General features: G+C 44.4%; 2 non-coding genes across 2 annotated transcripts; one reads left to right on the forward strand and one right to left on the reverse strand.

Moving 5' to 3' along the window:
* The first annotated feature begins 2435 nt into the window (after window positions 1–2435).
* On the forward strand, window positions 2436–2567 carry LOC112448614 (small nucleolar RNA SNORA2/SNORA34 family). Its single transcript, XR_003036997.1, has one exon. It is a non-coding gene; the product is annotated as a small nucleolar RNA SNORA2/SNORA34 family (small nucleolar RNA).
* Window positions 2568–9539: 6972 nt separating this feature from the next.
* TRNAG-CCC (transfer RNA glycine (anticodon CCC)) lies at window positions 9540–9612 on the reverse strand. Its single transcript has one exon. It is a non-coding gene; the product is annotated as a tRNA-Gly (tRNA).
* Window positions 9613–14130: the final 4518 nt, after the last annotated feature.

The following is a 14130-nucleotide window of genomic DNA, read 5'->3' on the forward strand; positions in this document are numbered from 1 at the left end:
TGCTGGACAGCAGAGCCATCCTGTTGTTTAGTGAAAAGACAATGACCCTGGCCTTGCGCTCAGCCAGAGGGACTTCATCTCTGGTGACCTGGCTGGTGATGACTGGGGGATCTGGGGACTCTGATTTAGCAGGGGGCCGGAAAGAGAAGGTGAGGGGTCAAGCAAGTCTAGGTGGTGTTGGCACACAGGAAAGGGCATGGAGAGTGACAGCCAGCAGGTGTGCAGTTACGTTCTGGGACGAGAAAAATGTTTTAGGATGAGAGAGGGGTGACGGTTCCACAACTTTCAGGATATACTAAAAACCACTGAATTGTGCCCTTTTATAGGGTGAATTTTATGGCTTATGAACTTTATCTTTTTTTACACTTATTTTTAAAAATTTTATTGTAGTATGGTTGATTTATTATCGTGCATTCGTCTCAGGTGTACAGCAAAGTGATTCAGTTATACATATAATGTGAAGTAGTAATTATCACAAATAACTTCAAATTCAGCAGAAAGGGGGGAGGAGACTTGATTTCCTGACCTCACCTCTTAATATTCTTCCCATCTCACCACAGCCACCTCTTAATTATGTTATTATGTTACCTTATTTTTCATCAAAGGAAAACATCATAAATTCAAAACCATCTGACTGGTTCTGCTTCAGGGTGCCCAGGGACTTGTGGTTCCACTTTTGTTTATAAGCGAAGTCATTTAATCCCAGCTCAGGCAAAAACAAAAGCAGTGCGCTAACAGGAAGTCACTGCCAACACCTGTACACAAGAGCACAAACACGAATTACCATAAGAACAGCACGTTTCTGAATCATTGGTGTGATGAGTAAGTGAGAAGAAGCCAAACAGGGTCGCAGTATTGCCGAAGGCCTGAGCTGAGTTATGGCTCCCAAACTGTTGAATTGTAGAGAGGCCTAGGCAAGGGGGGCTGCTGTGTTCCTAATCCCTGAGACTGGCCTGACAGATGCTGAGGAATCCATCTCTTGAGCATGGCTGGCTGGCAGAGAACCGTGCCAGCAGTCAGGGCCAGCTCAGTCTGGCCCTGCAATTAAAATCAGGGGGGGAGGGTCTGCAATTAAAATCAGTAACCCCATATCCTAAACACAAAATGACAGCACCACCTTGATAGGAGAGAGAAAGGAAGCACATTGTGCAGAAGGTGGAAGCTTTGAGGGGAGAAAGTAGTCTTCCCCTGGCTTCCTATAACCACAGTAACACCTTGAATCCAGTGGAGGTGGGAAGCCTTACAACCATCGTCCCTTGACTTACTGGGAAGATCAGCAAAGACCGCTCCTGCTTATGCCACTTCCACCTATAAGATCTAAGGATGTCACATGGCCTTCCTGAGCCTCAATTCCTTCATCTGTATAGTGGGGATAGTAATAGTTCATCCCTGGTAAGGTTGATAGAACGGTTAAATGGGATACTGCCTGTGTACCCTGCCTGTATACAACTAAGATATTAAAAATATGGTAGCTTTTCTTGGCCAAGAGGTAGTCAGGAAGGTGCTGTGGTCTGATTTAACAGACAGAGGAACTGCAGCCAGGAAGAGTGATTCATGGCCTTCCAGAGACAGAACTGAATAAACTCCTGTTTTGTGGCCTAGCCTAACACACTGTCAATGTTATCGTAAAGATAATATATAAAAGAGGTAAGAGAGGCAAAACAGAACATGGAGCCTCCCAGAGTCACTTCCCAGAGAACTCATGTTGCAAACTGTCTCCTGCCTTCTCTTTGTGTGTGTGTGTGTGTGTGTGCGTGTGTGTATGACTGCATCGATTCTTAGTCGCAGCATGCGGGAGCTTGGTGTGGCATATGTGGGATCTTGGTTGCTGCTTGTGGGATCTTTAGTTGTGGCATGTGAACTCTTAGTTTTGGCATGGGGGATCTAGTTCTCTGACCGTGGATTGAACCCAGCCCCCTGGCACTGGGAATGTGGAGTTCTAGCGTCTGGACCACCAGGGAAGTCCCCTGCCTTGTCTTTTGAAATCACATGTCAGATTATGACACAAGTCATGTAAATTCCCCTTTCCTTTCAGGAGAAATTCTGGGCTTGCTGCTGGGACGTTTCAGGCCCTTTTGTCAAGGGCCCAATTCAGCTGGCCAGACTTCCCTCCTGCTTCTTCCCTCAGTCAGTTCTTGGAGTTTTCAGGCCATGTGGGTCACCCTACATGTCTTAGCACAAGTCAGAGCCTCTGTTCAGAACACCCTTTCATCTCCAACTCAAACTTGAAGGTCTGTTTCCATTGCTGCTGCCCCAAGAAGCTTCTTCACTCACTGGGCTTCACTTCACTGTGGTTTCATGGGTGACTCCTCATGCACGAGGACTCTGTGTCTGAAACCCCGTGGATGGGATGGGATGGGATGGGATGAGATGAGATGGGATGAGATGAGATGAGATGAGATGAGAGAATCTTACAGTTAAATATCTTAAAGCCGTGGGTCCTGAATCAAGGCTAGCAGTTTGCTGAAGCTGTTGGTTTCAAGCAGGAATATAGAGAAATCTCTTTCTTTGGTCTGTTGGCCTTTCAGAACTTAGGAAATGTAATAGTCAATTCATTAGAAACATCTCAGTCGTTGGTGATACATACAAGCTAACACTTACTTATAGTTGATTAATACTGGAATTCCAAAATTGAGAGCTCTCTGATTTAACTTGCTCATTAGAATGATAATACTGTTAGGTCTAATTACTGCTGCTGCTGCTAAGTCGCTTCAGTCGTGTCCGACTCTGTGCGACACCATAGACGGCAGCCCACTAGGCTCCTCTGTCCCTGGGATTATCCAGGCAAGAATACTGGAGTGGGTTGCCATTTCCTTCTCCAAAAAATCTAATTACTACCCCCCCGAAATTGCTGTGGGATGATTCTGAACTGTGAGCTCTCTCTGAGTATTATCCTTTTGTATGGTCAGAGTCCTGACTTGTATATTTTAGACTTCATTCAAATTAGAAACTTATATTTACTATTGGGCTGTAAAACATTTTGAGTTCTATATTGGATTGTGAAAGTGCATCCTTATTGCACTTTTGAGACAATCGAGACACTAATTGAGAAATTGGGACACTATTCTCTCTATTGACACAATTGTCTCAACTGGGACACTAATTGAGAAAGTTACTTACTTTCACAGTAAATGCACTTTTTAAATATTATGATCTTCATTATATGAAAGGCATAAATCTTGCCAGATTTCATTTCCCTGGAAAGATATACAAATATTTGGATAGTAAAATGTATCTTTTTAATACAAAGAAAGGAAATTTTTCTTGCTCTTTAGAAAGGAAAACTATTTTTTTACTATTCTGTTTATTAAATATTTAACCAATTTAAATAAATAACTTAAGGTCTTAAGTGAAACATAGAATTGGAGACACTGAGGTCACAGATCCACCAAAAACCCTTATTTTAATTTTTATACTTAACTAACTAAAATAACAGGAACTATACCATTACTAAACCATTGGTAATATTTTTATACATATTAAGTAATAATTTCTTAGAAATGTTTCAGAATCTGCTTCCCTTGCAGTTTAAGCGAGAAGCTTGTGTGAACATTTATATGCATGCCTAAAGGTATTTTGTTTTCCTTGTCTGATTTTATGACTTGAAACTGGTGGTTCTTGTCATCAGCTCCCACCTTGTCCCCAAAGAAACTCACTTAAATGCATGCCTTAACTCTCCTTCTTCTGAGAAATGGGGGATGTGGTTAAAATACCAGGGTTTACTTTCTTTGTCTTGTTTCAGTTTTTAAAATTTTACTTATTTATTATTTTTGGTTGCACTGCGTCTTTGTCACTGCCTCCTGGTTTTCACTAGTGGCGAGCGGGGCCTCCTCTCTGCTTGTGGTGTACAGGCTTCTCATCGTGGTGGCTTCTCTTCTTGCGAAGCATGGGCTCTAGGGTGTGCGGGCTTCAGTGGTTGTGGCATACTGGCTTAGTTGCCCCATGGCACGTGGAATCCTCCCAGAGCAGGGATTGCACCCGTGTCCTCTGCAATGGCTGGCAGATTCTTAACCACTGACCACCAGAGACACCTTGTCGTTTTTAATCTCTCCCCAGGATGCATTGTAAATACCTTTACTCCTGACCTGCTATATGGACTATAATTTTTTTTTCTCTCCCTCCCTTTCCCCCAACCTCAATTATATCCAAAGAAGTGACATCTGATCATCTGGGTGCTGAGGAGGTGTGTAGAGAAACAAATAATGCACGCAAATACCAAAACTTGGCAAAAGAAGAATGTGTCAATAGAGTGTAATTAATTATCTTATTTGGGGAACAAGATATAGATTTCCTAACAAAAGTTCATCCAGTGGGTGAATGAGTGAAAAAATTTGTAAAGATAGAAACAGGATGAATAAAGGGCAGGGTGAACTGGGGCTTGAAGAACAAGAATAATGACTGCTTTTATTTGGTTCAGGGCAGGAAGAACTGCAAAGGCATGAGCCTGTTTGGGGTAGATGATACCATGTTTACAAGTGACAAAGAGAAAACGCACCTGTTTTTTAACTTTGCCATTCTATCAAGGTTAATGACCAACACAATGCAAAACATGGGGAACAGGAAATGGAAGCCCAAGGTAGGGGAAGAAATGGGGGGAAAAAAAAACACCTGTTTTGAATAAGTTCATATCCTGATTCAGTCAAATTGCAGGTAAATGGACTAGAATGCCTGTCAGTCATCTCTGAGGAATTATGAAAAACAGGAAGTATGGAAAGGCTCAAGGTAAGAAAACACTGCTCTAGACCCAGCCAACCCAGGCCAGGGCCCCCATCCCCAGGCCTCTGGCTTCAGCCTTCCAGCCTCAGCTCCCTAGTAAGTGCCTTCTGTGTCCCCCTTCACACCCCAGGCCCCAAGGACCCAGACCTGGGGTGGGAGCTGCCTCCCTCCTGGTGAAAGTCTTGCCACTGCCCAGCTCTCAGGCATGCTGGCCAGGTATGGCTGGGCTCCTGCAGGCCTCTGCCCACCATGGGCCCAGCATCCCCCAAGGCCTGTGGGCCCCCAGGTGCTGCCTGCCTCCCCCAGGGAGCTTCTCAGCCCCCATGTTGGCCTGGGACACTGCCTGGGCAGTCCATGCTGGCCAAGGCCAGCCAGCCGGTGCCACCTGCTCCTGTTCCATCAGCCCCAGGCCCTGGAAGCTCCCCCCGACCCCCTGCCTCCACCCTCTGATTGAGCTCTGCATGTTCCACTAACCCATGTAGGTGGTGGGTGGAGGAGCCCGGCTTTGGCTGCCTTGGAGGGCAGAAAACTAAGCTGACCATGGTGGGCCTGCCATGCTTGCCCCAGTAAAAGCAATTCCAACCTCAAAAAAAAGAAAGAAAGAAAGAAAGAAAACACTGCTCTAATTGTCAAAAAAGGAAAGGAGGTAGAATCAGGACCTAACCTGGCTGCCCAGTGGTTAGGACTTCATCTTTTAATGCAGGGGATTTGGATTAGATTCTGGGTCAGGGAGCTAAGATCCTACATACCTTTTGGCCAAAAAACCAAAACATAAAACAAAAGCAATATTGTAGTAAATAAAGACTTAAAAAAAAAAAAAACAGGAAAGAAGGTAGAATCTAGAAACTCCCTAGGGAATTAAGTGAATGTTTTGTGAATTCTTAGTCAAGCAAGTAGAAATTTACCAAGAGCCAGCAGTGGCTCGCTGTAAATCATACCCAGCGATCTTTTATTTCCCCTTCCAATGGGACTATTGGTCGATCAGATCGGGGGTATGTATGTAGCAGGTATGGTTTATCTGGACTGTAAAGAGCCACTAAATTTATAAAATGAAGAAATGCTGATTGAGTTAGGAGAGAGATTAATCTGTGACTTTTTAAAAGACGGAATCTAAAACATTATTGATTGAAGAATGGGTGACAGCCTGGAAGAAAGCCTCTAAATACATTCTGAAAAGCTTTGGTCTTTAACAGTCATGTTCAGTGTTCATATCAGCGACTCAGATTCACACTATACATCTTAATCGAATTTGAGATTTATAGAAAGACAAATGATAGTGAGTTTGATGGTAGAATTAGGGCCCAAAATAATTTCAGCAAGGTGGAACAGCTGCCTGATGTCACCAAGGTGGAATGTCATGGATGGAAATGTACAGTCTTGCAATGACTGATGAGTATAGGAGAAGATCTGGGACACCCCTGGTTAAGGCTCCGTGCTCCCAAGGCAGGGGGCCTGGGTTCAATGCCTGGTCAGGGAACCAGCTCCCACATGCCACTACTAAGACCCGGCACAGCTAAAAAAATTTAAAAAAAAAAAAAAAAAAGACTGCTTTTGCTTAAAAAAAATGAAATACAGGAGAAGACCTATGGGAAAATGAAGTCGTTTTCATAAATCTGGATAAGAAGATCAGGACTAGAAATGCATGAAAACATTGGTGTGGTCTTTCTGATGATGAGGGCTGTCTGGCAGTGAAAAGAGGTGGTACTCTCCCTATCACTGGAGCTATGAGAGCAACCAGGCTGAAGAACCCGCTATAGACAGTGATTTCCTGGACTGAATAAGGGTTGCTGCGTTCAGTGACTTCTAGGGGGCGCCAGGGCCAGGCCCTGTAGACAGGGGTCCTCTCCCAGGCTGGCTAAGCAGGCACCAGCCACAGGGACGAAGGCAGCAGAGGGGGCTGGAAGGGCAGACTTCCCGGGTTCCAGGCCCTCTCCTCGCTGCATGTTCTGTCCTCCAGCCCACTGTGGGATTGCCCCTTAGTGCCCATGAATTTCAGGGCAGGCGGTTCTGACAGTTTTGGTCACTGTGTATTTCTTGTCCCTGAAGCTGTCTTCTTTAACCATTAGGACACCGGTGGAGTTGGGACCAGAGCAAAAGTGAGCGGGAGCAGGAGGTCATGAGACAGTTGGGGCCACCATATGGGCAGAGTGCATGGGATGCACAGGTGGTCTGTTGGCCTAAGGGACCAAAATGGGGCAGCCATCGGCAGAGGGGACGGCTGACCACGAGCTGACGGAGCCTGATCTGTGTTAACGTGTGAGGGTGACGGTAATGGAAAGAATGAGACAGGAGGGAATTGCGAGGTAATTACTCCTTGACAGCCAGATAAGGAAAATGAGATAATCCGCAGCAGTGGGGACAGTGATGAGTGCTTATGAGCTTTAAAGGCAGAAAGCCTCAGGGTTGCATCCTGGCTCTGCCCCTAGTCAACTGAGTGTCATTTAACCCCTTGAGCCTCTCTTTCCTCTCTAGTCTGAAGGGCACAGTATACCAGCTCTCGTGTTGTCAGAAAGAATAATGGAGTCTCAGGCCTGATTGAAAGCATGTGCCTAGCATGGAGGGAGTCTTTTGGTCTTGTTTTGTTTTCTGGCCTTGTCCTACAGCATGTGGGATCTTAGTTCCCCAACCAGGGATCAAACCCATGCCCCCTGCAAAGGAAGCGTGGAGTCTTAACCACTGGGCCACCAGGGAAATCCACAGAGGGAATCTGGAAAGGAAGTTCATCTGGGCTCTTCTCCTTTTCCTGGCTTCTATGTTCTCCTTTTTTCTTTTTCATTTATTTTCTCAACTGTGGTAGACTGGCCAAAGCCAGTGCGCTATTTCTAAGCAGGGTTGGGGCAAACACTCCCATAAGAAACCTGACAAGGACGGTGGGTGGGTCCAGGGTTGACAGCTCCATGGCTGGCGGATCAAGGCCACTAGTTGTCCTTCCAGGGCCATTAATTTAATAGAATATCTCCTTGTGCAAGAGATGAAATATCATCTCCAGAAAAATGGTGGTTGTACCAAACAAGCCCCCTACCCCTCTAGAAAGCTGCCTGGAGCTCCAGGGGTGTTAGTGCAAATGAGATTGGTCTGTGTTTCCTATTCACATGGGCTTCCCAGGTGGCACAGTGGTAAAGAATCTGCTTGCCAATACACGAGACACAAGTTTGATCCCTGGAGTAGGACAGGTCCCCTGGAGTAGGAAGTGGCAACCCACTCTGGTATTCTTGCCTGGAGAATCCCATGGACAGAGGAGCCTGGTGGGCTACAGTCCATGGAGTCACAAAGATTTGCGTGTGACTGAGTGAGCACACACATATGCACATGGCAAGTCATGCTTAGACACTAACCATCTTCCTTGTGGCAGCAACCATTTAGGCCAAATTTCTTGCCCTTCCATGTCCTCTCTCTTCTCAGACTATCCCCATATTCCTTGCCCAGTGGACAGCAGTGCAACTACTCTGCTTTCCTCTACTCATGAACATTCTCTGTTCATATTGAGTTGGCCAAAAGGTTTGTTACATAAGATGTTATGGAAAACCCAAACAAACCTTTAGGCCAACTCAATATTTTGAGGAGTATCTTGGGAAAAAATACACCCATGTTTTGAAGAAACAAAACCTTAAATCCAAATGGATGCATGGGAGTCAACCTTCACAGTGTGAGAAAACACATCACAACAACACTGGTTATGTGCTGCAATTAGTGATGGAGAGCTTCCTTTACACTCCATACAAGCCTTATGTCTTCCATTTTCGGGGCACTCACAGGGCCAGACTACTTGTACATGAAGTCATAAAATTGCCCCCTGCAAAATGAGAAGGGTGTGGCAAGCTATTTAGAAACAATGGAGAAAAGCAGAGAGAAGCTAACGAGATTCTAGGCACTTTGCAGGTTTCTGGGGACCAGAGCATAGTCACTCTAGCCCTGGGGAGCGCTAGTCAGCCTGACCCTGAGTGTCTGATGGTGAGCCTGGGTCCTGGCTGAGGGCAGGCCTTGAAGAGCTGGTGGGTGGGTATAGGTATATCATGTGCCATTGTTTGACCACCTTCTCTACAAGTCACAGACTTGACTATTGGCACGTCAGTTGTTAGATGGTTTTTATTGTTGTTTTTTAACACACATTTCTCCAGTGATTTTTTTTTCTTTTAAAGAATGGATTTTGAAGAGAAAAAAAATTGGGAGCAGAGATGTATAGGATAGAAAATATTGATTAAATGGAAATGTAAGCTGTCTTGCTAACTGTTTTATAACTACAACAAACTAGTACAGAGAATGCCCTGTACAAGACAATAAAATTTCAAAGATCGAGCCATTCTCTTAGGCAGAACTGAAGATTTCGGTCTTGGGTATTTGGAATTTAGCCTGCAGTCCTTGTGTTCGGATGGATAACAGGGTGCGTGGGGCACAGTCCATGCTCTGATTTGAACAGAAGAAGGGCCACTTGGCACAGGTAGAAATAGATGAAGCGTGGGTTTCTTGTGTCATGTAATTACAGTTGTTCCTCCCCATGATGCAGCGTCAGGTGGGGCTGGACTTACTGTCAAACCCCTTGACATCATACTTCTTCCTCTAACCTGGCAACAGGAGCTCAGTGACCCTCCTACCCACATGTCTCCTTAAATTGTTTAAAAATGTATCTCTTTAGAGAAGGAACTCTAGCTCTCCCAAGTATTTCCTATCTCCTCACTAGCTCAGCTTCCTGAGAGAAACCCCACTTTCCTTCCAACACAGTCTCTGTTGGTTTGGGTTTGTTTTTTTTTTAATGTTTATTTATTTGGCTGCATTGGGTCTTATTTATAGGATGCAGAATTTTTAGTTGCAAATGTAGGATCTAGTTCCCTGACCAGGGATCAAACCTGGGCCCCCTGCATTGGGAACGCAGAGTCTTAGCCACTGGACCACCAGGGAAGTCCGTATAGTCCCTGCTTTTTGCTGAGCTAGTTGGAGAAGATTTCTGTTCTTTTTGCCTAAAGGAAAAGGAGTCTGAACAAAGAGGATGGTGCACAGTTGCTTCCTGAGCCTGGGGCAGCAAAAAGATGCCTGTGGGTAGGAGGGGGAAATTGACTTCACTGAAGCAGCACTAGAAAACCCTTTGAAATAGCTGAGGTGTGGACAGAGGTAGAATTTGTTAATGCCAAGTTTGATCATCATTCCTTTGTTCCATGACTAGAAAATGTGGGTTGACCCTTTAACCACAGGGTTCCATAACTATCATTGGAAATGCTTTTCATCTTGTTTTCCTGTTTACCACACCTCAGCTCAGCAGAGAGAAAACAGCCTATCAGTGACATTCATATTAACGTAGGTCAAAGAGACATGTGAGTAATGTTTGGCTCTAGGAAAGAATGTACAATAATGATGAGAGGGATGTGAGTAAATTATTCTGACAGTGACTCAGTCATTCCGCTGCCCCACATGAATCATTTGTAGAGGCCAAACAAGTATTAATACAGAAATGTGTCCCAAACACAGGGACAGATTTGACATTCTGTAATAACTCTCTTTGTCATTGATGGTCCAAAACAGATGAGTTTTGGAACATGTCATTTTATTGCTGAAATCAATCAAGGCTGGCCTCGAGCCAGGGCTTAGAATAGCTGTTGCAACTATCTGGCAGATGGAGAGATTGTTGCCTCAGGCCTCTTGGGCTTGCCCTTCTGTTGGCCCAGACTCAAACCTGGTCCCCAACCCTCTATCTTCCATCCCAGCCCATGGATGCTGAATCCCTTCCCCACATCACTGAGGATCACAGCTCAGACTCAGCGTCACCACATGTTGGTGTGATGTAGCTTGGCCTCTCTTTCTCAGAAAGTAAACCAAACCAAACAAACCATTATTTTTCCATGGCCCACAGCACAGTCTGAGTCATAAAGGCCACCAGTCATTTTGAGAATTTTCTCCCTCCTTTGGGAAAGGATTTCAGGCTTGGCTATGTGCTGACATCTGTCACTGCCCTTATTGTGGGGCACTAGGAACCTCCTGGAACTCTGGTGTCTTGTTAAGAGCACTGACCAAGGAGGCTGAAGTTAAAGGTTCTCATTGTAGTGGTGCCATGAATGGGCTGTGTGAGCCGGGCAGGACTCCACATTTCTCTGGGCCTTATTCCTCCAACTATATTGGGCTCAATTTAGGCAGGGATGGGGGTCCTGCAGAGATGCTTCAATTCAGTTCAGTCGCTCAGTCGTGTCCGATTCTTTGTGACCCCATGAACCGCAGCACACCAAGCCTCCCTGTCCATCACCAGCTCCTGGAGTTTACCCAAATTCATGTCCATTGAGTCGGTGATGCCATCCAACCATCTCATCTTCTGTCATCCCCTTCTCCTCCTGCCCTCAATCTTTCCCAGCATCAGGGTCTTTTCAAATGAGTCAGCTCTTCGCATCAGGTGGCCAAAGTATTGGAGTTTCAGCTTCAACATCAGTCCTTCCAATGGACACCCGGGACTGATTTCCTTTAGGATGGACTGGTTGGATCTCCTTGCAGTCCAAGGGACTCTCAAGAGTCTTCTCCAACACCATGGTTCAAAAGCATCGATTCCTCAGTACTCAGCTTTCTTTATAGTCCAACTCTCACATCCATACAGGACTACTAGAAAAACCATAGCCTTGACTAGATGGACCTTTGTTGGCAAAGTAATGTCTCTGCTTTTTAATATGCTGTCTAGGTTGGTCATAACTTTCCTTCCAAGGAGTAAGCGTCTTTTAATTTCCTGGCTGCAATCACCATCTGCAGTGATTTTGGAGCCCAAAAAAATAAAGTCAGTCACTGTTTCCCCATCTATTTCCCATGAAGTGATGGGACCAGATGCCATGATCTTCATTTTCTGAATGTTGAGCTTTAAGCCAACTTTTTCACTCTCTTCTTTCACTTTCATCAAGAGGCTTTTTAGTTCTTTTTCACTTTCTGCCATAAGGGTGGTGTCATCTGCATGTCTGAGGTTATTGATATTTCTCCCAGCAATCTTGATTCCAGCTTGTGTTTCTTCCAGTCCAGCACTTCTCATGATGTACTCTGCATATAAGTTAAATAAGCAGGGTGACAATATACAGCCTTGACGTACTCCTTTTCCTATTTGGAACCAGTCTGTTGTTCCATGTCCAGTTCTCACTGTTGCTTCCTGACCTGCATACAGGTTTCTCAAGAGGCAGGTCAGGTGGTCTGGTATTTCCATCTCTTGAAGGATTTTCCACAGTTTATTGTGATCCACATAGTCAAAGGCTTTGGAATAGTCAATAAAGCAGAAATAGACGTTTTTCTGGAACTCTCTTGCTTTTTCAATGATTCAGGGACTCTGCAAACTCTTGAGTCAAATTTCATTAAAATATGAAAGTGGCTTTAAACAAGAATAAAAGACAGAATGATCAAACAGATCCAGTGTAATTTTAACCATAGGAGATATGAGCATATGAATATATATTTACATGTGAACTTTTTTTGTAGCCCTGGGAAAAATCTTGTCGAAACATCTCAGCCATGCATATATTGAAATCTCTTGTAGATGTGTATTGATCTGGAAGCTTGTCACTCCTTGCTGGTCTTGTGTGAAGGTCAAGGCTGTGCATGTGTCTTAGCACAGCTGTGTGGACCTCACTGGATTGAAGGCTGGGCCAAGTGCAAATGCATCATTACAGAGTTATTCTCACCTAGGTGATAACTTGATAACTAGTGAATTTACGAACATGAAAAATTATGTTATAGATAATAAGCAACGATTGTCCATTCTTGGTGCTGATGGATATATATACACATATATATAGATATAGATATAGATATATACACACACACACATGGATATATACATATACATATATATATCTTCAAGCTTTCAGTTTAGTTCAGTTCAGTCACTCAGTCGTGTCCGACTCTTTGTGACCCCATGAACTGCAGCACGCCAGGCTTCCCTGTCCATCACCAACTCCCGGAGTTTACTCAAACTCATGTCCATCGAGCCAGTGATGCCATCCAACTATCTCACCCTCTGTTGTCCCCTTCTATTCCTGCCTTTAATCTTTCCCAGCATTAGGGTTTTTCCAGTAAGTCAGTTCTTCACATCATGTGGCCAAAGTATTGAAGCTTCAGCTTCAGCATCAGTCCTTCCAACGAATATTCAGGACTGATTTCCTTTAGGATTGACTGGTTTGATCTCCTTGCAGTCCAAGGGACTCTCAGAAGTCTTCTCAAGGGTCTATTGAACACCACAGTTCCAAAGCATCAATTCTTTGGCGCTCAGCTTCATTTATGGTGCAACTCTCACATCCATACATAACTACTGGAAAAACTATAGCTTTAACTAGATGGACCTATACAAGCTTTAGGGATGTTTTTCTCAAAGTGTCTCCCAAGACTGACAGAAGAGCTGTTAAAAGACTGGGACCATTAACAACATGCAGCCCAGTTTCCTAGATCCTGAACAACTCAAACAACAAGTTATTGAAGATGATAGAAAATGTAACTGTCATCTAATGTCCTAATTTCAACACAATCTTCTTGTTCATACATTTTGGGGTTATAATGAGCAAAGGTTATACAATTGCACTGAAAATTTTTATATTGATGAAATAGGATATGTTCCTGTTTTATAAATATCAGGATCCAGGGTAAGATTTCGTTTGAAAGAAGAGAGATAGTTCCTTCTAGAAATGTCTGCACTCTCCTGGGGGGATGATCCTTCCTACCTTACACTGCCCTTCCAACCAAGGCCACCCCATAAGAGGAGGACACCTATCTGGTGTGATTGAGGCCACCAGAAAAGTCCTTGCTATTTATGTGGTTTTCTTTACCAAGAGGTAAAGCCCCTTTTTTCCCTGGTGAGGCTGAATAGTTATCATGGCATGCTTCTGGATTGAATGTTCAGAGAAGTAGAAATTCATATGAGGTGGCAAAGCTTGACATCAGAGCCTTTCCAGAGAGCAGATTTTGGCTGCTGTGGCAGCTCCCAGGTACATAAAGGAGGTAAAAGGGGGAAATGGAAGCTGGAATTTTTGGATTTCCTCAATGGTTTTGGCAAGAGAATTTTTGTTCTAACTCTAGAGAAAATAATTTGCTGATGATTGGGGTGGGAAGGCTCAGTATTTATAACATACCAACTATGAGCTCATAGTCGTAGGGGACATTCTTACCTTTGATGTCTTAATCCTTACAACTACTTTGCAGGGTAGTTACTATTACTTCCAAATAATAGGTAAGGTAATTGAGACGTCAAGAGACTAAATACTTTGCTCCCAGCGGTCTGCCTGGTAAAAGGCAAGACAGGATTGAAAAGCCTGGTCTTTCCTTCACATTCCACATCAGGGTAGAGGATCGAGCCTGTAGCCCTTTTTCCCTTTGCTGGAACTAGGAGGGGAATGTGCTTCCATGACACTGGAGGTTTGTGAACACAGCCAAGATGATAGCCACCGGATGAAGCTGGAGGATGCACTGTGGGAA

The sequence above is a fragment of the Bos taurus genome, chromosome 10 (genome assembly GCF_002263795.3).
Source record: "Bos taurus isolate L1 Dominette 01449 registration number 42190680 breed Hereford chromosome 10, ARS-UCD2.0, whole genome shotgun sequence".
NCBI classification, from domain to species: Eukaryota; Metazoa; Chordata; class Mammalia; order Artiodactyla; family Bovidae; genus Bos; species Bos taurus.